The sequence below is a fragment of the Hemicordylus capensis genome, chromosome 4 (assembly GCF_027244095.1).
Source record: "Hemicordylus capensis ecotype Gifberg chromosome 4, rHemCap1.1.pri, whole genome shotgun sequence".
Taxonomy (NCBI): domain Eukaryota; kingdom Metazoa; phylum Chordata; class Lepidosauria; order Squamata; family Cordylidae; genus Hemicordylus; species Hemicordylus capensis.
In genome coordinates, this window is record NC_069660.1 from 304,104,445 (window position 1) to 304,131,012 (window position 26,568).

Genomic DNA, 26,568 nt, shown 5'->3' on the forward strand with positions numbered 1-26,568 from the left:
GAGAGGAGGAGGAGGAGCAGCTATTGCCACCTGCTTGCTACTGGTTCTCAACCAGGTGAGTGAATAGAAGCCAGCAATGGTCAGAAGGAACAATAGCAGTAACTGGTGGCTGTGGTGATGAGGCCCCTTTTCTCAGAGGGCCACACCAAGAGAGAGGCCAGTGAACAGAACCCCCCCGAGAAATGTCCCATCTTATAGAAACTTAGTTAGCATCACTTGAAAATTCTCAGATGGAATTCCTTGGAAGGAAATCTTTGGAAGGAATCCTGAAACAGGGGTGCAGATCCTCCCTAAGCAATTGTGGAGGTGCCCCCTCATTTTACTGAACTCCCCCAACCAGATCTACCAGACCTAATATCAAGACTTGTATCAAGATGGACACTGACCACAATAAAGTGATTTGATCTGATCTGACCTAATAGCCCATATTCGGGGGCTGACCTAATAGCCCATAAAATCGGGGGCTGGAGGCCGTGATGGGTTGGATGTGGGCTAACAAACTGAAATTGAATCCAGATAAGATGGAGGTACTGTTGGTCAGTAGGAGAGCCAATCGGGATGAGGCGATTCTACCGGTTCTGAATGGGGTTGCACTCCCCTTGAAGGAGCAAGTACGCAGCTTGGGGGTACTACTGGACCCGGCTCTGCTTTTGGAAGCTCAGGTAGAAGCGGTAGCCAGGGGTGCCTTTGCATGGCTTCAGCTGGTGCGCTAGCTGCGTCCCTTTCTCAAGAAGGCAGATCTGGCCACGATTACCCACGCCTTAGTCATGTCGCGGCTGGATTACTGTAACGTGCTCTACGTGGGGCTGCCCTTGAAGAATATCCGGAAACTGCAGCTAGTGCAAAACGCAGCAGCGAGGGTGTTATCTGGAGCTGCCCGTTGGGAACATATCACCCCCATTTTGAAAGAGCTGCACTGGCTGCCGGTTTGTTTCCGGGTCCAATTCAAGGTGCTGGTTTTGACCTTTAAAGCCCTAAACGGTTTGGGCCCGGGGTATTTGAGGGACCACCTGCTCCCAAGGGTTGCTACCCGCTTGACGAGGACATCTGAGGGGGCCCTGCTCCGGGTGCCGACAATGAGGGAGGACCGGCTTTGGTGTACTCGGGACAGGGCCTTCTCTGTTGCTGCCCCTAGACTCTGGAATGCTCTCCCGGTGGCCATTCGTTCCTCGGACTCCATCACAGCTTTTAGAAAGCTTTTAAAGACTTGGCTTTTAACCCAGGCTTTTACATAATTTTACTGCGGCTTCTGTGTGTTTTTATCTGTTGTATTGTTTTTATGGCTGTTTTTATATGTTTTTAGCTTGATGTTTTTTATTGCTTTTTTATTGTATGTTTTAATTTTTGTAAACCGCCTTGGGGTTGTGTTTTTAACAAAAGGCGGTATAGAAATGTAAAATAAAAATAAATAAATAAATAAATAAATAAATAAATAAAATAAAAATACCCAATCCCCAAAACATGTTTTCCTCCCCACCAAATCTAAGTAAAGAGTTGCCCCTCAAGCTCCCCGAGTCTGCACCCCAGCCCTAAAATGCTTTGAATTCCACTTTTTTGAAAAGTTGATGATGCCAACTCTGAGAGTGTCTTGCCCATGCATCCCCCAACACCTGGTACTGGCACACCTGAACCAGGTCTGAGTTTGGTTCATTCCTGTGGGCCCAGAGGGCAGAGCTTTTCAAATGGAAGTTCTGACCTCTGGGGAAAGTGGGAATTCCCATCACATCGCTTTTAACAAGTTCAACACTGTGCAGAAAGTCTCCAAAACGCTGCTCTGCAGTAAAGTTTGTGAGTGAAAAAAATAAGCAGACATATTGCAGCATTTAATATATGCTCCCTTTCGTTCGACAAACCAGGTTTTTACCAAGGAAAACTTACTCAAAATAGGAGGGAAACCGGATGGCTCGAGACTGAAATGATTTCACGAGCATCTGAAGAGACTGTATTAATTGTAGCGTGTGGGATTCAATGTCTCGGCACCACTTCTGTCTTCTCTATGTGCTGTCTCAGCAACTAACACAGGCAGTGACAGTGACTCTGTTAAATGCTACCCTTTAGGCAGGCATCAAAGCAGAAACAAGTGCAGATGGTTCAGCGGTGAGATTTCAAAGAACAACTTACCTTGCTTTTAGCTGCACCAATGAAATACCATTTGCCTCTCTAGCTTTTTCTACCATCTGTAACATATCAAACATGGTCTCGCCAGCATATATTTGCATATTTACTAGACTTTGTTCCCAATAGGCTGAGGCCATAACGTTGTCCATGTTCTTAAGACACGAGTGCAGTCATCTTCACTATTTTTCTAGTGGGGGCCAGTTTGGAAAAACCCCTCCAGTGTGAGAGCCATTTCCCACTGTGCTGACCTCCACACAGTACTGCGCTTTTCTCAGTGCTGGGAGGGCCCTTTAGGAGATATGGAGCCTTTTCTTAGAAGCTCTATGGGGAAAGCACTAGGAAGGCTACACTTCCAGCACTCTGTGCATGCCTTCCAAGATGGTTCAGGGGCTCAGGAGGGCTTTGTTTCCCTTAAAGGAGCCCTCCCCCCAGCTATTCCTGTTGGTGCAGGATATAAATCCCAGAAATATATTAAAAATATGTTTGCCTTGCCTCTGAAGAAGAGCATATTGCTTGAAACGTGTCAGGCAAGATGGAATTATCCCAAAATAAACAATTCAGTTAGCACCTTGGAGATTTCTCACCACCACCACCACCACTTTTTTGGCAAGCACCCCTCCCCCAAAAAGTGGCTTGCCCCCACCCTGCCATTTCTGTTTCATAGATCTAAAGTGGGGCACAACTCACTCACCAAAAAATGCACTCCCCCCAACACCATTCCCCCTCGTTATTGCATTCTGTTATTGCAACCTGTTATTGTAGCACCTGAGATAAGCCACCAAATGCTATCTTGCCCCTTGCCCATAGTGGAGGACCACCCCCTTTCAAACCTGGCCTGTGCAGCCTTTCAACTTGGAGAGGGTTTAGGGAGGGAAGGAGGTTGTCAGCCATCTTCTCTTTTCTGCTTTATGCTTCTTGGAAGCTTTGCAAAGAAGCTTCTTGGGAGGTTTGCAAAGGACACAAGGAGACCCTTGCTGCATCAGGCCAAGATCTAATCTAGGCCAGCATGCTGTTTCCCACCACATGCCCCAGGGAAACTGACAACCAGAGGCGTATCTAGGAGCGCCCAGGGCAAGCACTGAAATTGCGCCCCCTGTGCACACATCTGACACCCATCTTTCAGATAACTTTACTATAATATCAGCTAAAAAATACAAGTCAAGCTCATTAATCTTTTAATACTGCAAAAACTATTTCGCAGTGGACGTAGCCAGACCAAAAAATGCTAGAAAACTACACATTTCAGTATGCTGGGGCTCATGAAATACCCAAATACTATGTGGAGGTGTACTTGGAAAACTAAACAGAAGTGCCTGTCTAATTCTCTACTATGCATTGTAGCATCACTATTAACTAAGTTTTAAAAATAAATGGAGAATTTGACTTTCCCCAGATACTCTGAAAATAATTAAAGGATATGCAGAGCAAATTTTGTCACTGCTTGGAATATATTCTAGTATTTCATAAAGACAGTTAAAATGAGAGAAAGAGAGCGAGAAACTCCCAGTGGGCCTTAATACTAAGGATTTCACACTGATTCAAAGACAAACTCACCATTAATAGCCATATTATTAAGACATCACATTTAACTCACTTATCACAAGTTGTTGTTGTTGTTGTTTCCCTTCTTTTTCTTGTATTTATGCTGGCCTTGGGCCGAAATAAACAAATACATACATACATACATACATACATACACACTTATCACAAGAAGCAAAGTAAGAACAAATGAATACAATCCTAGATCATAAGCTTCAGCTCAGTATTCACAGGCCCTGATTCTCTGTACCTAGTGCCAATCTGAATATGTGTACAGTGACTTATATTATATTAAATTTTAAAAATATTTTTAACCTGTAGCCCCTTTGGGTCACTTCCTGTAGGCCGTGGGGGGGTCTGCAAAGGTTACCCCTCCCTCCGCAGCCCTCTAGGGCCTCACAGGGACCATTTGAGCATGTGCAGTGGCCATTTTTTAAAATAATTGTTTTTTTAAAAAATGGCCACTGAAAACAAAATGGCCACCGCACATGCTCAAATGGCCTCTGCGAAGCCTGGCATGGCCTAGGACCTCACAGAGGCCATTTGAGCATGCACGGTGTCCATTTTGTTTTTGGTGGCCATTTTAAAAATATTTTTTAATTTTAAGAAATTGTGCCCCCCTTCAAGTGGCGCCCGGGGCACATACCCTGCCTGCCCTACCCTAGATATGCCCCTGCTGACAACTGGGAAACAAAGGCAAGCCCCCTCTCCTGCTGTTGCTCCCCTGCAACTGGCACTCAGAGGCATTCTGCCTCTAAACCTGGAGGTAATCTGTAGCCTTCAGCCACCCTTTCCAAATTTTGAGCTGAAAGAATTTTAGCAGGCAGCCACTGACAGAATTGGCCTCCATGAAATTGTCTAAGCCCCTTTTGAAGCCATCCTGGTGTAAGAGCAGCTGGTGGCCTTCACTACATTCCGTGGCAGAGAATTTCACAAAGTATGCAACTAAGAGTCTGAAAAGAGACACTCCTTGCAAAACTTGAAAAGGTCAGGTTGATTCTGAAGAACTGCTTTGATGAAAGCACGGGCCATCTTCCTGCCCTGCTGGCATCCCAATAATCTGCGGACTGAGGTGACGTCCCCACCTTGCCTCATGAAAGGGCTGCTTGGTGACCACATGTCTCTGCCCTTCAGATGCCATGAACATAGGAAGCTGCCATATACTGAGTCATACCACTGGTATATCTAGCTCAGTATTATCTTCACAGACTGGCAGCGGTTTCTCCAAGGTTGCAGGCAGGAATCTCTCTCAGCCCTATCTTGGAGATGCTGCCAGGGAAGGAACTTGGAACCTTCTGTTGTTCCCAGAGCAGCTCCATCCCCTGAGGGGAATATCTTATAGTGCTCACACATGTAGTCTCCCGTTCAAAATGCAAACCAGGTGGACCTTTCTTAGCAAAGGGGACAATTCATGCTTGCTACCAGGACTAACTCTTCTCCCTTAAAAACATAAGATAGGAACCTAGGAAGTTGCCTTATACCAAAAGTCTCCTTAGCTGCTTGCCCTTTTAACCAAGCTCTCTGTCTCTGGTCTTTTGGATTCTTGTCTGTCCACACTGGAACCTGACCCCCAGCCTGTTTGAACATGCTTTTTGGCTCCGACCCCACTGGGCACTGGCAAAGATAATTTGGTGCCAGGGGTAGAAAACCCAGATGATGCCCTCCATGGTGTTGTGTGTTTTTTTTTTAAAGCAACAAGTATTCACAATTTGCCACTCTCTAATGGTGCCCCAGAGTAGGCGAATGCACATCTGGTTTTTGTCAGCTGTTCCTGAGCCACATCATGCTCCACACATATACGTCTGTTTATATGCATGGCTCTCCGTGGCTGAATTGGTGTGAATGTGGTGGAGACAAGCACTTCTTTGCAAAGGACTGGATTGAAAGACGGGCTCCTGCTTCTCTACTTTTGCAGCTGAAAGAATTATAGCAAGCAGTCGATGTTCATAACTGCACTGTCAAAATTGCTACCATTTATCTCCTGCTTCAGATTGCAACAATAAGTCAATGCTTCCTTTTGAGCGATAGCTGAATTTTGCAACAAACATCAAGAAATAAATATTAGCTAGCTTGATATGCACAGCTCGCGTTATTTATTAGAAACCACATGCCATGCTAATACAGAGCATGAAGTCAAGGGAATCATGGGAGGAATGCATTACAGAATAGTCAACCTTGGTGTCATATTTTCTGTGGCACCTGGGCTTGGCAATCATCCTCCCAATAGATGTTCCATAATGCATGCCATAGATGGGAGAGGACAGATGAGTCTTCAGTTTTGCAATGAAAAGTAAGTTTGATAAAAATTTGCAGTATCTTGACCTTTTAGAAATGATTGAATTGCATTAAATCTGGTTGTGCGGATTTGCAACTCTAGCCCTGCTCAGATGTAGAAGCCACTGTAAGCATGTACAGTGAGCATAGTGTGCCAGAAGTCCCACAATCTGGTGTGTCTCCAACTCGTCAGTTTTCTTGCCACTGGCTCTCTTCATGCTTAGGGTGTTCATCAGAAGAGGCAAATGCCCTAAGTGTGGTTGCTGGTGTTTCCATGATCAACAAGCTCGGACACCCCAGCCTGCTGTTCATGAAAATGCCAGCAATCAAATTAGGGCATTCACATCTTCAGACAAATAGGAACATAGGAAGCTGCCTTCTATCGAGTCAGACCATTGGTCCATCTAGCTCAGTATTGGTCCATCTAGCTCAGTATCAGAATGGCAGAGGTTTTTCTAAGGTTGCAGGCAGGAGTCTCTCGACCCTATCTTGAAGATGCCAGGGAGGGAACCTGGAACCTTCTGCATGTAAGCATGCAGGTGAGCTTCCCAGAGTGGCCCCATCCCTTAAGGGGACTATCTTATAGGGCTTACATGTAGACTCCCATTCAAATGCAACCAGGATGGACCCTCCTTAGCAGAGGGGACAATTCATACAAGACCAGCTCCCCTCCCATGCCCTAAGCTTGAAGAGATCTGGTGGGTTCCAGAGACAGGTCGAGGGGTGGGATTGTACATTCTTACAGAGGACTTTTAAACAAACGTCTGAATAGAGGTGTCGAGTTCCATCATGGAAGCAAAATGTGGTCTGTTTTGCAGAGGGAGACCTACTATCCAACTCCAGCACAGTGTTTTTCCAGTGGCTGTTGCTGGGGTCTGCCTCATGTTTCTTTTTAGACTTTGAGCCCTTGTGGGACAGAGAACAATCTTATTTTTCTATATAAGCTGCTTCATGAACTTTTTTTTTGGCTGAAAAGCAGTATATAAATATTTGCAGTATTTGCAGTAATAGTATAAATGCAATTAATTAATCAAGTGTAAAATTAAACGTGTTAGACAAGCATTGTGAAGAACATTGCCAAAACAGCCCCTCTGAATTTCCCATTACAAAACCTGGGAATGAAAACTTAAACCTGGATGGATTAGGTAAAGACTGAGGAGGCAGACTATGTGTCACACTGCAGCTGCATGTAATTGCCCCTTTTCCCTTACACAGTGCCCTCAAGAGGGGGAAATTAGCATCAGAAGAGGTACAGGATGGAAGGGAATGCTTAATTCTTTCTCTGCTCGTCATTTCCCCCCTCTCTGAAACTCCATTCAGTTTTTATCGCTAAGAAGTTCCAGATCTGAATTTGCAAGGGGGTGGTTTGGATAATTCAGTCATCCAAAAACCTTGAGTTTAAGCCTAGAGTTCAGATGCTTTACATTTCCGCTTGTTTTCTAAAAAGCAGGGAAATGCCAAGTTAAAGTGCCCATCTTAACTTCCACGCCATATAAGCTGTAAAGACTTTGTGAAGTCTAGTATATTATGCTGGCTTTAGAAATGAGGCTCCATGCACCCACACTTTGCTTTGGTCTTCCAGCTGGACATTTGGCTAGGGAGGGATACACCCAGGCAGACATTCAACAGATGCAGCTTCCCCAATCACTTCCTAGAGTCACCCCTGATGAAACTCTGTCTGATGTAGCTCTACAAGGCAGAGTGCTTCCCCAAGTCTCTCCCAGCCCTACTGGGAGATGCCAGGGAGTGAACTTAGGACCTTCTGCATGCAAGCATGCAAATACTTTGCTACTGAGCTATGGCCCCATCCAGAGGTGCTCTTACCGCTGGACTTTGGGGCCGAAGTCCAGGGCCTCAACATCCTCTGAGTCCTCCCAAATCTTCTTTCATCTGTCCTGGGGAATGTGGTTTGTACCCTCAAGAGCCTACATGTTAAAAAATGATGCTTAACTTGCAGTGGGGGTGGGGGTGGTGAGGCCTCCAAAGGCCTTGAGGTCCAGGCTCCAAAATGACCTTAGTGCACCTCTGGCCCCATCCACTGAGGAGAATATCTTACAGAGTTCACATGTAGTCTCCTATCCAAATGCAAACCAAGGCAGACCTTGAAGATTTTCACACAGATCATGTGAAGAGCTTCGGTTGGGTCTGCAGGGAGAGCGGGTTTTCCCAACCCTCCCCGCAGACGATCTCTTACCAATTAGCAGCAGCTCTCTGGCAGCTCAACCAGCAGCTCTGGGGGTCAGGCAGAGGGAAGTGCTGCCACACGGCACCCCCCCCAGCCCCAATAATGCACTGTGCAGTGCATTATTGCCCCCCTCCCCCCGAGTGTGCTTGCTGCAGTTGTGGCAGGCACACAATCACTTAGCCTGGTTTTTGTTTGCGCCCGCTCCCAAAACCCGGGTTAAGCGGCGCACTACTTAAGGGGAGTCCCCACTGCTGGGAGCCATGCAGCCCCCGGAAGTTCTCACGAGCAGCGAAAATCAGGCTGGGCGTCCCTTCGCCACTCGTGAGAATAGCTTCCTTGTTTAGCAAAGGGGGAAATCCACGCTGGCTGCCGCAAGACCAGCTCTACCGACAAAGTCTCAGGAGAGAAACTTTGGCAGCTGCCTCCACTTGCCAAAATCTCAGTCCAGCTATTTCTGCTTCTTCACTCTATTTTCATCCTTTTCCTTCCTCATTCTCTTCAGCGGTCCTCCTCTCCTTAACTGCCATTCTCTACCATTCTTGTCTCCTTAGCAACCATTGCCAGGAGTGGCCGCCATTTACTTGACCCCTCCCCTTTTTCAGTGCCTCCATGAGTATCTGCCACACATGCATGGGATCATTTCTTACCTGATCCTCACCCCACCTACAGTTTCCAACAGTTACTATGTCCCAGCCTCAGACCATGAGGTTTCTATCACATCTTGCTAGCATGCTTCCTTAGAACACCTGGATTGCTGCTGTTGGAGAGAGATTACTGGACGAAGATGACTCTTTGGTCTGACCCAGGAAGGCCATTCTGCATACTCTCATATATTGCATCTTTGCCACATAACTGGTGTATCTACAGCTGCCTGACTCATGCATCTATGTCCTGATGAACCCCTGTGTGGGTTTGCCTTTTACAGTGAATAGACTTTGCGCTGCTTGAGATATAATAGCATCTGTGATCCTCCAAAGATCCCAAGATATTTAAGCTTTCCTGAAAGGCTTCATGACACACTGAAGTGTTATTTAGATTATTTTCCTCCATGTAACAACGTTTACCTCTGGCTTCTCAATCATGGGAAAGTTATTCTCAGTTTAATGTCAGTTTCTCTTTCCAGTTCAGTGAAAACACACTGACTGATTTACACAGTGACTTCCCTTGAAGAGCACATAAAATGACGTTTAGTGAAAGAGTACATTAAAGGTGGTGTGGGGGGGATCCTTTCAACAATACTTTCATGCTCTCCTTTTGGCTTCCTCTTTCAATCTGTGATTGACAGTTATCTGATTGGAGTTCAGTGGCTTAATATCAAAGTCAACAGCTCATATAATCAGAGGGAAATTAAACACCCTTAGCTTTTGGTAAACACTCTGGGAAATTATTGCTATATGTTAGAAGCTGATTATTATTCAGAAACAAAGCCTAAAATGTATTGCCTACACCTCCTTCAGATATGCTCTCCTGGGTATTCTTTTATGAGCCTTTTCTCAGAGTTGGACAAAACAATTTAAAAGTTAAAGAGAGCAGAGCTTACACAGCTAAAAGTATCAAGAGAATTTACATTATGATGGATTTTCCAGCACACCCACACAAATTAGCAAAGGGCTTTTCCAGGCACACAGAGAAGACTGCAAGACTGTCAGAGAAACAGTCGGAGGACCTCATTCTAGCAAGCACTCTCATTACAAAGGGATCACAATTTATTGGCATTCAAAGATGCTGCCTAGTGGTGTCACCTAGCAAAAACAAATATTGAGAGGAAACGGAAGAAGAAAAGTGCATTTTAGGGGGTGCGCTCTGTCCCACATGTTAGATTTCTGAAAGAAAAACAACGGTGCATCTATATATCTATTTAGTAATCCAAAAACCTTTGGTTTAAGATGAGAGTTAAGATGCTTTACATTTTCACTCATGCTCTAAAAAGAAAGGAATTTGCAAGTTAAGGGGCTCATCTTAACTTCCACACCATATAAACTGCCAAGACTTTGTACAGTTTGGTATATGATGATGGCTTTAGAAATGAGGATCCATGCACCCACACTTTTCCTTGATCAGAGATGCACCAGGCAGAAACACATCAGGAGCACCTGTCAAATGTCTGCCTGGAAGCATCCCTCCCCAGCCCAAGGTCCAACTGAAAGTCCAAGGCAAAGTGTGGTTGCATGGAACCTCATTTCTAAAGCCACCATCATATACCAGACTGTACAAAGTCTTTACAGCTTATGTGGCATGGAAGTTAAGATGGGCACCTTAACCTGACATTTCTGTTCTTTTTAGGGCACGAGAGAAAATGTAAAGCATCTTAACTCTTACAAGTCCATTCTTCACCCTGCCCCCACTGCCTCATATAGCTTGTAAGGACCCCTGTTACCTTGCCACCAGCGTGTGCTTTCTCATAAGCTTTCACTCTACCTTGAGTTAAGAACATACAAATAGCCCTGCTAGATCAGGCCCACGGCCTATCTAGTCCAGCATCCTGTTTCACACAGTGGCCCACCAGATGCCTCTGGGAAGCCGATAGGCAAGAGGCAAGGGCATGCCCTCTCTCTTGCTGTTGTTCCTCTGCAACTGGTATTCAGAGGCATTATGCCTCTGAGGCTAGAGGTGGCCTATAGCCTCCAGACTAGTAGCCATTGATAGCCTTGTCCTTCAGGAATTTGTCTAAGCCCCTTTTGAAGCCATACAGATTGGTGGATGTCACCACATCTTGTGACAGAGAATTCCATAAATTAACTATGCGCTGTCTGAAAAAGTACTTCTTTTCGTCGGTCCTAAATTTCCTGACTTGCAGTTTCATGGGATGACCTCTGGTTCTAGTGGTGTGAGAGAGGGAGAAAAATTTTTCTCTGTCCACTCTCTTTACTTCATGCATAATTTTATACACCTCTATCATGACTCCCAGTAGTCACCTCTTTTCCAAACTAAAGAGCCTCAGATGCTGTAGCCTTGCCTCATAAGTTCTACAGTATCCTTCTTAAAATACAGTCACCAGAATTGCATGCAGTACTCCAAATATGGCCGCAACACAGATTTGTATAAGGGTATAATAATATGAGTCAACACCGACTAGATGACACTCACTCAATCATAATATTAGCATTCTTATTTTCAGTCCCTAATGATCCCTAGCATGGAATTTGCTTGTTTTTTATAGCTGCTGTGCACTAAGTCGACATTTTTAGCAAGCTGTCTACCATGACAGCAAGTTCTCTCTCCTGGTCAGTCACCAACAGCTCAGATCCCATCAGTGTATATTTGAAGTTGGAATTTTTTGCCCCAATATACGTCACTTTATGATTGCTTACATTGAATGGCATTTGCCATTTTGTTGGCAACTCACCCAGTTTGGAGAGATCCTTTGGGAGCTCCTCGCAATCTCTTTTGGCTTTCACTACCCCAAACAGTTTGATGTCATCTGCAGATTTGGCCACCTCACTGCTTACCCCAACTTCTACATCATTTATGAACAAGCTAAAGAGCACTGGTCCAATTACAGATTCCTGGGGGACCCCACTTCTTATTTCCCTCCACTGTGGAAACTGTCCATTTATTTAACTGTCCCTCAGTTTCCTGTCCTTCAACCAGTTACTGATCCACACATGAACCTGTCCCCTTTTCCCATGACTGCTAAGTTTTCTCAAGAGCCTTTGATGAGGGACTTTGTCAAAAGCATTTTGGAAGTCCAAATATACTATGTCGACCAGGTCAATTGACTTACTTTCTAGTAATTTATTCCAAGCTTTCATACTTACCAGGGACAGAGGAACTTTGCTTCCCACCTTTGGTGGGGGTGAGAGAAAGGGGGCAGAGAGAGAAAACAAATACCCATGAAAGGAAAAGGGCGGTGGCGGGGGGGGGGGGGGGGATATGAATGTTTAACTATAAAAGTGCCAGAGTGCTCATAACGGTAAAGTATGTCATCAAGTTGATTTCAACTCCTGGCGCCCACAGAGCCCTGTGGTTTTCTTTGGTAGAATACAGGAGGGGTTTAATATTGCCTCCTCCCACACAGTATGAGATTATGCCTTTCAGCATCTTCATATATCGCTGCTGCCCGATATAGTACCAGCGTGAATTCATATAGACTCTCCTTAACAGACACCTGTGTTCAGAACCATGAAGTAACTCGCTAGAAATTGCCAGAACGTGCCCCTCCCAACTTTGGCTTCAGAATTCTTAGTGAGCAGACTCTTAGTAATGCTTTTAGCTAACTTTCTCTTAGTTATTTTTCCTGTTATTATGGGGTTTCAAACAACAATTACTCAAAAATAATTAAATTGGTGTTTTTCAAACCAGTACAACGCACCAGTCCTGTATGGACATGAATTGGGACGGGGGGATGCTAAAAAGACATTAACATTTTCAAAATATACATTATCTGTTGTGAAAAAATCTTACCCAAACTTTGAAACCTCTTTTTAGGAGTTAAAAATTTAAACTCCTGTATCTCAGTCATTTTGCAATGGATGTGCACCAACTTTGGAGGAGGGGTATATCTTTTCCCCTAGTTGATATGCATGATTTCAGAGGGATTGGATGGATACCTTTGACTTTATAAGAAATAGCATGTTCAGGGCTTATAATGGTGGAATGTTGAAAAGTCTTCTCATCTTAACTATACTGACACAACTGTGCCAGTATAATTTCTGAAAGAGCTGGAAATGTTGCTATCCTTATGAATAACTGGAGCAGGTGAGAGGGAGAAACCAGGAGATTCGGGGTTACCTCCAGATACACAAAAATCTGAAGAAAACCTCTAAGGGGTACCCCCCTCAGATTTTCCCATATAACTCAATGGAGTGGAATGTTCTCAGACTCAGAAGGCAGTTAACAAACAACCAGGTGGATGGAGCTGACAGGATTACAATCTTTTTTGCACTACAAGTGGTAGCACCTGAAAAAAATATATATCGGGGGCACACACATGGGTCAAAGTGCATTTTAAGGGGGTGGACTAAGTCCACATGTTCAACTGCTGAAAATGTGTATTCCACCTTAGTGCTCCCATCCTAAACATAAATGGGGAACAGCTCTGCTCTTTGTGTATTCTTATTGGAGGAGGAGAAGGAAGGAAGGAAGGTCCTGTTCACATACTCAGAGTGCTTTCCAAGTTACTGCAGGGATCCAGCAATGGGAAGGGGAAGCAAGGAATTGCTATCTGTGAGGGAGGTCCTTGCACTGCTCTGGTGCTGACTATTGTAACATAAAGGAACATTACAAGCTCTTCTTCTGAGACCCACCAGTATCAGGACCATCTATTGCTGGAGTGGGCAACCTTGGCTCTCCAGCTCTTGTCGATCTACCAGGTCATTCCAACAACCCACTCTCTTGGGTCTGGGGAGGGCTGGTGGGGATGCAGGCTCCTACCTGCCTCCCCACAAACAATCCGGCCACTCTCTGTCCCTTTGCCACATGCATGCCCACATAAGAAGTGCCCCGGTGAGTGGCAGAGCCGGGAGCCAGAGGAGGATGTCCTCCAGCATCTCATAATGCATCATGCCAGGAACATGGTGCACTGGAGATTTCCCCAAACAGCCACACAACCAGGGAGTGGGGCAGAAGGACAAATTTGTGCCCTTCCACCTCATTCTACCCCAGTAGTCCACACAACCAGCCCTACCCAGCCCTACACAAATAAATTGTGGCTGGGGATGATGGGAGTTGTAATCCAACAACAGCTGGAGAACTGAGGTTGCCTTATCCTGCATTATAGTGTGTGTGTGTGTGTGTGTGTGTGTGTGTGTGTGTGTGTGTGTGTGCCACACGCACACACATGTACACACACACACACACACACACACACAACATTTGGCCATGGTGGCTAGCCATTTAACTTTGGTCCAACAGAAATGTTGGGAAATTCATTCATTCATTCATTCGTTCATTCATTCATTCATTCACATTTCTAGCCCTCCTTATACCCGAAGATCTCAGAGTTGGTTACAATAAAAACAATATAAAACATAATTTTATGTAATTATGTCTTTGCTCGAAATATCTTTGCCCAAAATCCTGGAGAGCTGCTGCCAGCCAGGGTATACAATACTGAGTTAGAAAGATCAAGGTCTGACTCAGGATAAGGCAGCTTCCTAGGTACCTAGGTAAGTGAAGCATATTTCATTTGGATGGTTCTATCTGTAGTGTTGGCTTGATGCTCCTATATTATCTTGCATTTCTTCGTTGTGTCAATGCGGAGAGGGGGAGACACATCTCCTGCAGTTCTGGTTTGGTGCATCCCTACTTGCTTGATCTGTGAATATATTAAAAAGAGTAACTTTTTAAAAAGCCAACTAAAACTCTTCGGGTATGGCTCATACACGCTGCCATGAATTGTGCTCATGTGAAAGGGAGAAGTTGGTGGGTAATGCCTCATGAAGCCTGCTCATTTTGCTGAAACTGAATTCTCCCAATAAAGCAAGCTGCCGATCTTTGCAGTAGCTGCGGTAGGTCCCGCTCTATTTGTTATTTACTGGACCAAAGTAGATTTGATTATGGCCTCAGGCCTCCTGCTAATTAGTCCTAGGTATTGAAGCCCTCCGAGACACATCACTATTTCCATTTAATAATGTGGGATTAAAAATAATAATAAAATAAAAATCCTATCAATCTCCAGAGGAACTTTTGATTTATTCCTGAATATTTCATAGTTCAGGCTGGCAAAACAATGATCAATCTGAGCAGGGCAGGAACGGCTTGATCCAAGTCTGGATACAATTAATAATGCATTTTCTTTCTATGAATATAAAGCGTTTTGATTCTGTTCTTCCGTATGCCAGTATGAACACAGAAGAGTTATAATGAAGTCCTGGAGTCACGGGGCCAATTTGTGCATTCAGCAGAATGGAGTGGGGACACTTTTCCCGGACTGCAGCCACCTTCAAGCTTCAAATGCCTTTATTTATATTTATATTTATAGGGATGTATATCTACCTGCTTTCCAGATGTCTAAAGGTGACTCACAAATGTTTTGGGGGGAAGTGGGAGGGATGGCCCATTTAACATCTTATTAAATGTTTGAACATTGTTCCAGACAGGGGTGTAACTGTAATTGGGCAGTTGTGTACTATGAACAGCGTCACCCCGGACTTTCTGAGAAGAGGGGTCACTGTGCGCCCCCCACCTGTTGCCTCCCCCCTCTTGCTGCCATTCCTCAGCCTCCCCACATGGGACCGGGGTGGGGGAGTCATCTGCCTGCCCTTGTCAGTGATGGCAAAGCCAACAAGGGCTACTGATGCCACATACACCCCCAGAGTGTGACGCTGGGTGCTGACATCACTAGCTTTCATCAGCATTGCCAGTACCGAGGATGGACAGCTCCTTCAGCTCTGGGCCCATGCATGCCATACTTTAATGGTGCCAGGGAGGAGGGGAGGCAGGCAGGCGCTCGGGCATGTGGGTGGGTGGCCGGTTGGCTGGCAGTAGCAGCTGAAAAAGTGAGGCAGTCTCTGAGCACCCTCAAAAAATGGCATATGAACCACAAAAAAGGGGAGCGTTGTTTAGTTATGGAACACAGGCCCCTTCAGACAGGGGCGTAACTATAATAGGGCAAGGGGAGACAGTTTTTCTGGGGGCCCACTGCCTTGGGGGGGCTCCCAGAGGCAAGTCACATGACTGACTCCCCCAGCTGCGTACCCACCCGGGCTTCCTTCAGTTGTATTCATCCTCCGAAATTGATGTGAGTGTTAAGACCTGGAGCTACCAGAACAGCAGGTCTTTCTCTAGGACCATTAAATGACTTGCATCTTTCACAATTCACAAAACCTTTTAAAAAATACTTTAGGATGATGTTCTGTTGTGGCACATAGTGTGTGTGTGTGTATTTCTACTATGCTTTTTGTTACCACGATTCAGCCTCATTTAAGATTTCTGTACTTCATGAGCTGAATTTCCATGAGGGAGGGGCCCATTTTAAAATCTTGTCTCTGGGCCAACTCCAACTTTGCTACGCCCCTGCCTTCAGACCTTGCTACACTATTGGTTTCAGGGGGGAAAGCCCCTTCCCTGCACATAGAAAAATAGCATGTCAGGAAAGACATTTGGCTGAACTCTCAGCTACTTTTCTATATGTGGGTTTTAAAATAAATAAATGAATAAATGAATGAATGAATAAATAAATAAATGAGAGCATTTACACATGCACATCCTGGCCTCCATCCAGAAGTGGTACAGTTCAGGAAAGCCTATTTTTATTCATTAAGATCTAGATTCATAGCCTGGTTAGCTTCAACACAGGAGACTACTTAATAATTAACAACATTATTAAGAAAAAATAGTTATCCACACCATCAATGTATATGGAACTTTATTATTTGTTTGTTTGTTTGTTTGTTTGATTTATATACCGCCCTTCCGATATGGCTCAGGGCGGTCCACAACATAATAAAAACAATTAAAAACAAATTAACAATTAAAATCAAACTATTAAAACACAATAAAACCAATAAGACAGCTAAAAGCCCTGAAAATCAGGGCAACAATTTAAAACAATTACTCATTTAAAACTCTGGAAGGCCAGGCCAAATAAGTATCTTTTAAGGGCTCTCTTGAAGGACAGCAATGATCTCAGATTATGAATTTCTGCCGGGAGTGCATTCTATAGCCCAGGAGCAGCTACAGAGAAGGCCCGCCTCTGAGTCACCACCAGACGAACTGGTGGCAACTGGAGGCAGACCTCCTCAGATGACCTTAACGTGCGGTGGGGATCATGTAAAAGGGGATCATGTTATATGCTGCCCTTCCAAAAATGGCTTAGGGAGGTTCACATCAAAATAAAAACAATTAAAATAAATTGTCAATTAAAATAAAAACTAAATCAATTAAACAGCTAAAATCATTTAAAACCAATATTAAGAATTTAAAACCATAAATCTAATTAAAAGCCTGGGTGAACAAATGTGTCTTCAGTGCCTTTTTAGAAGTTGCCAGAGATGGGGAGGCTCTTATTTCAACAGGGAGTGCATTTCAAAGCACAGGGGCAGCAACCGAGAAGGCTCGTTCCCGAGTAGCCGCCAAACGAGTCGGCAGCAACCGCAGATGAACCTCCCCAGATGATCTTAACAGGCGGTGGGACACATGGTGAAGAAGCTGTTCTCTTAAATGCTTTACAGAGTTACAAAAGAAACAAGTCACTGCCCCAAGGTGCTTACAGTTCAATTTGGTTACATGTGCTTAGGTGTATTTTGATGCTGCAGAAAATTGGTAACTAATCATAGTGACATTGGTGGTGACCTGTGTTCAGAGGTTTTGGTGGGCTGGCACAACTTGCAGCCCCTCTGCTCACATGCTACTGCAGACCTCCGTGGCTTTGCTAATCACTGCAAGTCACCGTGGGCAGCAAAAGGCACCAAGCTGGCTGTGGCGCAATATAGTGATGTCACCGTCCAACACCCATTATCCCTGGGATAACAGGCACTGGGTGATGACATCATTATACCCCGCCACAGCCAGCAAACGGCAGCAAGTCAGTTGCAGTGACTGTGGTGGTTAGCAGGGCTGTTGAGGCCAGCAGCAAGGAGGAGGGAGGGGGGCAGGTGGGGGGGCAGGGCATGTGAGAGGGCAGGGGCACACATGATGGAGCAAGCAAATGGCAGGGTCTGCAGCAACTCCCCCTAGTGGCCCCCCTCCTCAGCAGCTCCCCCTGGTGTCCATGTTCTTAGCATGCAGCTGCTCCCTGGGAGATCAGCCCCTGAGTTTGCCACCTCCTGTTAAACTAGTAAAGGAGCTACCTGTTAAAGAAAGTATTCTGTCCTTACTAAAATTCACCAACATCAGTTCACAGGTATATTTCATCCAGGCCTGAGGTTTGCAAGTTTTATTAGTGTGCAGGCAGATCAGAAGGTGATCATGCAACCTATTTTCTGAATTAAGTTGAAGGCATGCTTACACCCGAAAAGGTCTACTTTTAGAAAGTATAAAGGTAAGAATAATCTACTCTCAAAGGAGCCCATCCTGTGTGATTCCCTGATTCCCTGATGTGGGTGAGCCTTCTCCCAGTCAGGCTCTCCAAAGGCAGGTCCTTCTGCTAGTCTCCATATCAGGAGTTATTGAATTATGCAGGGAAGCAACACAATTGCCTGCCCTCAGCGATAGCCGACTGGAGGGAGGCAGGCCTAGAGCAGTAATTATTGCAGAGATGCAACCTCAGAGGGCAGGAGAATCTGCTATACCTGTGCACTGGGTGTGGCTGAATGATCCAAATGCACAAGGTAAAGAAACGGCAAAATCACCTGACCCAAACAGAGGCTGATTATGTGGAGGCAAAAACTCTCTCAGCAACAACATAGAGCCTCATCTGAGTGCAAATAAATTGGCTACCCCTTCCCATAGCAAGTGTTTGAAGGATCCAATCTATTATATTAATTCTCCTGGGTGTGCCTTGGAATGTGCGTCCCAGCGCCCAGCTGATTGGCTGGGTGGCAGACAGGCCTGATTGGCTGAGGCGCACCCAGGAGGATTGGTTGCCATGGCAGCTGCAGGCCTGGCCGCAGAGGCCAGAGGCAGTGGCGGGCCCAGCCCAGCCGCAGAGGCAAGGCCTGGGGGGGGGGGGGGGAGGGAGGGCAGAAGTAGCGGTGGGGAGGAGAGGCGACGGGGCCTGGAAATGGAGACTGGGGCAGATGGTGGGGGGAAGAGGTAACCGCCAGCCCCAAAGAGCACACAGATGCTCTGTGTGGGGTCGGCTAGTCTAGTCATACATATTGCAGAGAAGCAGCAGATTTACCCACCACTCAGTGGAGGCTGATGTGAAGGAGGCCAGAACAGCAACTCATGCAGAGAGGCAACTTAGAGTTTCCTCTGAGAGCAGGCAATTCTGCCGTGCCTGTGCACTGGGCATGATTGAATGATCCAAGCACACAATGTACAGAAAGAGCATCTGAGCCCAGCAGAGGCTGATTAGGAGGTAAGGTTAAAACAAACAGAGGCTATTCACATGTGCGGAGGAGAATGTGCTAAGGGAGCCTAGCCTAGTTTCCCCCGCGTGTGTGAACCGCCGAGAGCCGTGTGACTCCCAACGGTTAGACTGCTTAATTACCTCTCCTTAAACGAGGTTAGTTTAGTTGACCATGAGTTGCCATGGCACAACTCCATGCTGCAGCAACCCGTGAGTAGACCCCCGAACGGGAGGCCACAGCAAGCCTCCCGGCCTTGGGGGTCTCTTCAGAATGCCCCACACACATGCGTGGGGCATTCCAGGACTTCCGGGCACTGGGTGGCCCCGATCCCCGCTTCCCATACCGGCTCCGTGACGGTGCTGGTAGTTGTGTGGGCAGCCGATCTGACCGCCAGGGCTAGCTTGAGGATCGTCTGCGGGAAGAGCGTGCTCTCCCTGCACAACCCTATTAGGGTCTACACACTGATTGTGTGTAGAGCCTCAGCGACTCATTCAGAGACACAGAAGTACAACAGAGGCATGACTACCAGCTCCTTCCACAGGTGAACATTTTGGTCTCACATGACCTTCTCAGTAAGCAATACTGTATATTTCTTACAGCACACGGAAATTACTGTCTGTCTTAAATGACTCTGGGCATCTATCTTTCCAGCAACGACACTGTGTAATGGAGGCTTTACATTTTATTAATATGTCATCAATCCTCTTGCCTAGAATTACTTTTCTTGTTGATGTGATCCCAGTTTAACTTTTTTTTTTTTTTAAAGAAAGGGGTAAAAAGAAAATTGAGACAGAATGATTTTACTTTTAAGGGTGATTTCCTCTCTATTTCTTATTGCTATCCTGTTAAAGGTCAACATTGATAACACATCCAAATCAGTTTGCAGTGTGTCTTCAGTTCTTAATATTGTCAGAAAGCAAGAGTGCTCTCCAGAGCTTTCCAGCCTGGGTGGGGCATACCCCTTCCCACCCCCAACCCTCCACCCCTGACTTTTTTCTTTCTTTCTTGTATAACAGTAAAACCAAGGAGACATAAATATATCTGACAAAGTCATCAGGGATTAGAAAACAGAATCTGCCAATAAATATGGTAATTAGGTAATTTGAGACTTAAACCACAGGGTTATTTGAAAATGCAATTTCAGGACTGAGGGGCCGGGACTGAAATTTCCACCATTAAGGAGAATTATGATAGAACTGAAACTTTTTAATGACATTTAAACATTTTTTTATTGGAAAGTTAATAACTTTCTGTCTGTGCTAGGGAAATATGCGGTGATGAAGTTCCACAGGAAAAAAGGCGTTTCAGTTCTGGGCGTTTGTGATGGTTTAATCAGCAGTTCAGAAGTCTTCCCCCAGTTTTCTCTTTGACATTGGGTAGAAAGCAGGGGTGGGGCTGTTGGTCAGTGGCAGAGCATCTGCTTTGTATACAGAAGGTCCCAGGTTCAATCCCTGGCAGGAGGCTGGGAAAACCTCCAGACTGGAACCCTGGAAAGTGGGTTGCAGTCAGAGTAGACCAAAGCTGCACTACTGCAGCCCTCCAGCTGCTGTTGGACTACAACTCCCACCACCCCCAGCTACAATGGTCAATAGTTAGGAATGATTAACACCTTTTTAACATCCACATGATACCACTGGGAGAGATAATCAGGAGATTTGGTACAGGGTGTTTGTTATCAATAAGCTGTTGACACCCAAATATATTTCTCCATATCAGCTTCATCAGGTAATGGCATAACATCCCTAAATGTCTGCCTGGAGGCAGTAATGAGCTGGATGAGGGATAAAAAAATAGAAGCTGAATCCAAATAAGGTGGAGGTACGGAATGTGGGAGCCACCTAATGCTCAGTGGGGAAATGCTTGACTAATAAGCAGAAGGTTGCTGGTTCAAATCCCTGCTGGTACTAGATCAGGCAGCAGCGATATAGGAAGATGCTGAAAGGCATCATCTCATACTGCACAGGAGGAGGCAATGGCAAACCTCTCCTGTATTCTACCAAAGAAAACCACAGGGCTCTGTGGGTGCCAGGAGTCAAAATTGACTTGATAGCACACTTTACTTACTGACTGTGAGGATCAGAACTTGGGGGATGGTTTAGATCTGCCTGTTCTGGATGGGGTTACACTCCCCCTGAAAGAACAAGTATGTAGCTTGGGAGTTCTCCTGGATCCAAAGTCTCTCTGGTCTCTCAGGCTGAGGCAACAGCCAGTGGTACTTTTTATCAGCTTTGCCTGATACATCACCTACACTCATTTCTGGAGGGAAATGACCTTAAAACAGTTGTACATATGCTGGTAACCTCCAGGCTGACCACTGTAATGCACTCTACATGGGGCTGCCTTTGTACATAGTCTGGAAACTACAGTTGGTACAGAATGTGGCAGCCAGTCTCTGGGATAACCCCAAAAGACCATATAACACCAGTCTTAAAAGAACTGCACATTCTTGACATTTGGTTACAGCTACCGCTGGCTCTGTTTGGTGGCTACTTGGGATCTTCTCTGTGGCTGCCCCGGGGCTCTGGAATGCATTCCTTGTTAAAATCAGAGTTTCTCCATCTCTGGCTGTTTTTAAAAGTCCCTCAAGACGCACCTGTTTTCCCTGGCTTTTAATTAATTTTAATTGGTTTTATATCATAATTGTGTTAATTGTTTTATCCTGTTTTTATATTTGTTGTATTTTAACTCATGTACACCGCCTAGGGATGCAGATGTCCGGCTGTATAGAAATATGATAAATACATAAACCAAAAAATTAATAAGTTGTAGTCCAACAACCACTGGAGGACCGCAGCTGGGCAGTCCTGCTGCAGTCAATACTGAGCTAGACAGGCGAAGGGTCTGACTCAGTAGGCTTAATCCCATGACCAATGGCAAGGTAGAAGGGGTGCCCAGTCTGGGTAGGATATCTGGGCATGCTCCCAGCTGTGTGCTTGCAAACATTAAGGTAAGAGAGAATGATTGTGTATGAGGCAGCAGCTGGGCAGGGTGACTTTTCATCCTACCTTTGTAAAAAAAAAAAACTGGGGACATAAACTGGGTAGGTCATTCTCCTACCTCCTACCTTAATGTTTGCAAGCACAGAACTGCCAATTGGGAGCACATCTAATTCTCTTAACCAGAGTATTGGCACTCCTCCTACCCTGCCAGTGGTTGTGTGAAAAAGTCTAGTATAAGGCAGCTTCCTATGTGCCTAAGACAGGCATCCCCAAACTGCGGCCCTCCAGATGTTGCTGAACTACAACTCCCAGCATCCCTAGACACAATTTTTTGTGGCTAGGTATGCTGGAAGTTGTAGTTCAGCAACATCTGGAGGGCCGCAGTTTGGGGATGCCTGGCCTAAGAGATGACCAAATCTCCATGCAGTAGTGGTAGGGGCCCAACTATGCTAAATGTGTAGTTTTGCTTTCATTAATAGTAACTATGGCTAAGGATGTGCGAATCGGCTTGCTCAAGATGCTGGTTTGACATTGAACTGATCCGGCTCGAAGTTGAGCCGAACCCCCTGGGCTGGATCGAGGCTGGTTTGGGGGTTCTACATTTTTTTTAAAAAACCCTTAACTTACCACCAGGTTCAGTGGCCTTGGTGTATGTGTGTGCTGCTGCGGCCATCGGGGGGGGGGATCTGGTGGTTTCTCCCCCCCCCAGCCTCCCCCAGGTTTTCTAAGCCCCATTTCGACACTTTCTGAGGTGGCGCTGGCCATTTTGTAGGTTGCTGCCATTTGTGGCCGCCAGCAGCACACCCTGAAGTCTCAGAGGCAGTAAATCTGCCATTGAGGGGGGCAGAAATGTCCCTGGCACACCCGAACTGGCTCACATTCAAGCCGATCCGGGCCCTCGTTTGGGGTGCCAAAACTGAATGTGCCCGGTTCAATTCAGACTCGAACTGAACTGGGAAATCCTGTTTTGTTCACATCACTAACTGGTGTGTGTGTGTGTGTGTGTGTGTGTGTGTGTGTGTGTGTGTGAGAGAGAGAGAGAGAGAGAGAGAGAGACAGACAGACAGACAGACAGACATTAGGATTGATACTGTAGCACAGGGTGGGGGAGAGTATAAACCTTTTGGCCTGATCCAGAACATCCTCCTCCTTGCCGCTGCTACACCCCAGGAGGGAAATTCCCATTGGTACCACAGGAGCTCTTTTCTTCCTGGTGCAGATAGTAGCCAAACAAAACCATGATGGAGCAAAACCATGGAATGATACCATGGTGGGGGCAAAGTGTTCCCTTCCATGGCACAGTCCCAATCTGGATCACACATACCCCACTTTATTAAAATTCTTCACTGCCAAGAATTCTTCATTCTCAATAAATCATGCAAATTATTTTATGTTTCGTAATGAATTCTACAGAATTTGCTATTTTGCACAACGTGTTTCCATTTTGCTAGTCACGGGGATAGAGCAAGAGCCCTTCAATCATATAAGCTGTCCTTCATGCTTGACTTCATTGGAAGGGATGAACATCCCTGGCTGTTCTCTTGCAACTCCTCACCCCAAACAGCATTTTCCATTCAACCAGTCTTGCAGTCAGAGGTGGGAAGCAAGTTACAGTCCAGTTAGATTTACTGGGAAAGAAGCGCCCCTACCCCACCCTACAGCCTGCTGCTCTAGGTGCTGCTGTTGAGGATAGAGAGAGGACATACACAACCAGAACAAGGGTGGGGTGGGGGGGGAAGGTGGGTGCTTTTTGTGAACTTTTCACCCTTTCAAAAAACCCAAACCAAACCCATAGACGTGGAGTCCTGTGTACAATTCTGGTCACCACATCTAAAAAAGGACATTGTTGAACCAGAAAAGGTGCAGAAGAGGGCAACCAAGATGAGCAGAGGCCTAGAGCACCTTTCTTATGAGGCAAGGCTACAACACCTGGGGCTTTTTAGTTTAGAAAAAAGACGACTGCGGGCAGACAAGATAGAGGTCTATAAAATCATGCATGGTGTGGAGAAAGTGGACAGAGAGAAATTCTTCTCCCTCTCTCATAACACTAAAACCAGGGGTCATCCCATGAAATTGATTGCTGGGAAATCTAGGACCAACAAATGGAAGTACTTTTTCACACAGCGCATAATCAACTTGTGGGATTCTCTGCCACAAGATGTGGTGACAGCCAACAACCTGGATGGTTTTAAGAAGGGTTTGGATAACTTCATGGAGGAGAGTTCTATCAACAGCTACTAGTCGGAGGGCTGTAGGCCACCTCCAGCCTCAAGGCAGGATGCCTCTGAGTGCCAGTTGCAGGGGAGTGATAGCAGGAGGGAGGGCATGCCCTCAGCTCCTGCCTGCAGGCTTCCAGCGGCATCTGAGTCAGTCCTCTGTGTGAAACAGGATGCTGAACTAGATGGGCCCTGGGCCTGATCCAGCAGGGCTGTTCTTATGTTCTTATGTGTGCACACACACCCTTTTATCTAATCTACCAACCAACCTACCTACCTATCATATCTATATACCACCTGATATCATATACTGCCTGATATCATAGCTATATACCACCAGCAGTATATACAATTTAAAACACGACAAATATAAAAACAAAGTAAAAACAAATAAAACAATTTCACATAATCAAAACAGTGTTTTAGCAGCGTCCCACTATAGGGACTGCAAGCAAGGGTGAAAGGGTTTGCAATGCAACTCTGCAAGGCTCATTCAGAATGAGAACAGAGTTTCTTGCTCTTGCTCTGGATTGGCTTTGGCCACATAGCATCAGCACATCACTGCTTGCTTAAAGTTTTAGCAAGGAACATTTAAAAAAACAACACAAAAACACACACACACACACAGAGTATGAAATAACCAATTAATTCAAAAATATAAGAAAACAGAGCACAATAAAACAACAACACACATAATTTATAAAGAAGGAAAACAATAACATTTCACTCCAGTGTTCATGGCTTATGACTAGGTGGTAAACAATAACAATCATGGAAGTTTTTATACAGAGATAAGTTGAAAGAGACAGAATCAGTCTAATTGCAAACATGATTATAAAACTGTCAGTAATTATAAATACAAAATAAATAAGTTTGGATGGCTTCACAATGCGTGAATTTGGCTTCTGTACATTAGTAACAAATTGTTTTGAGAGTTGGGGAGTTGTACTCCCCATTGAGAGTCAGCCCTAGATCAAATGGCACCCCAGGTGAGGATCTTCTTTGGCGCCCCCCCTCCATTTGTTCAACTTTTGACTACTTTATTTTTTATTGCATCTGTAGCTCCTTTCACAACACTGATGCATGATCTGCGTGTATGATTTATCTGTGTCATTTAAGCTGAAAAACATGCACACGTGGATCTGTAAATCTGGATTCATTTGTGCCATATAGAAGCAAATAATTAAAAAAAAGTTTCTTCTAACCTTATAGAAACTAGAAATTCTCAGCTCTGCCCAATCCTGGTACCTCAGATGATCATTTGGGTTGCTTCCCCTAAATCTGATTCTGCCCTCTTTGACCCTATAAACATGCATCCCTGGGAAAAATTTTTTGGGAGAAGCAGTTTACTACAGTACAGGGATATACATTACTACAGGAAGTATGTTTAGGATCCCATTCTGTATTTCAGTTCTAACCAAGAGAGCCAGGGCCTTTTTTAGGGAGAGGGGCAATTGCTCCTGCCCCCCCATAAAGGGCCCCCCATCCAAAGTAGGATTCAGTAATTGAAATGATCAGATTGATACTGATCATTCAAGGCAGTAAAAGTAATCAGTGAAAATATAACCCCAGGATCAAGAGCTATTTCAGTAATTGGGGCTTCCCCACTTCATTTATGGAGCCATTAGCTTCCATAGGCAATGGTGATCCTGTGGTTTGGCCTTCAAATTTAATCAACTTATGGTCCATTAAGTCGATGGAGCTATTCGGACAATCAGTGGAAAGCGGGCTAAGAGTGCTCAGCCTGCTCTCCACCCAACGTGAGACTCACCGGGCTCGCAGCGAAGCCTGGTTGAGTCAAAGCGGGTCACCTGCTTTTGTAGCCCTCCCCTAAGCCCGGGCTAGCGGAGCGAGTGCTCTGCTAACCCGGGCTTCCTGATCGTGAGTAGCCGCAGTGTGGCTCTGCGCCATGGCTACTCATGAGTAGACCCCCGGAGGGGAGGTGAAAAGCCACCTCCTGGCTCCGGGGGTCTCTCCAGTGCCCTGCGCACTCGTGCAGGGCATACTGGAGCTTCCGGGGGCCACACGGCCCCCAAACTCCCCAGCCCCCGCCAACTCTGTCACGGAGCTGGCAATCGTATGGGCAGCCGATCCGGCCGATCGTCTGCGGGGAAAGTGGGCTTAGCCCACTCTCCCGGCTGAGCTTCACAAACTGGGTCTCACTGATCTTGAGACCCGGCTCCTTGTCTTTTCCTAACTTGGTTGATAACAGTGCTTAGCAAGGTTGGCATGGGCCCTGGGATAAGAAGTGAAGATGGGCCCCTGACTCCTGGCCCCTTGGCCCCCCCACCCCCCATGTTTTTGCTGCAGAAGGACGCTAAGGACGTGATGAGAAAATATTATTGGCCAGAGCAATCCTATGCAAATATCACAGACTCTGCACAATTGCAGACACACACGCT

The 26,568-nt window shown here is 45.7% G+C and overlaps 1 long non-coding RNA gene across 1 annotated transcript in view; it reads right to left on the bottom strand.

The window, feature by feature from the left end:
• Window positions 1–14,072: 14,072 nt before the first annotated feature.
• Window positions 14,073–26,568, bottom strand: part of LOC128322174 (uncharacterized) — a 39,104-nt gene continuing 26,608 nt past the window's right edge. Inside the window, exon 4 of the long non-coding RNA XR_008305577.1 lies at window positions 14,073–14,372. This is a non-coding gene — a long non-coding RNA (uncharacterized LOC128322174). The remainder of the gene's footprint in view (window positions 14,373–26,568) is intronic.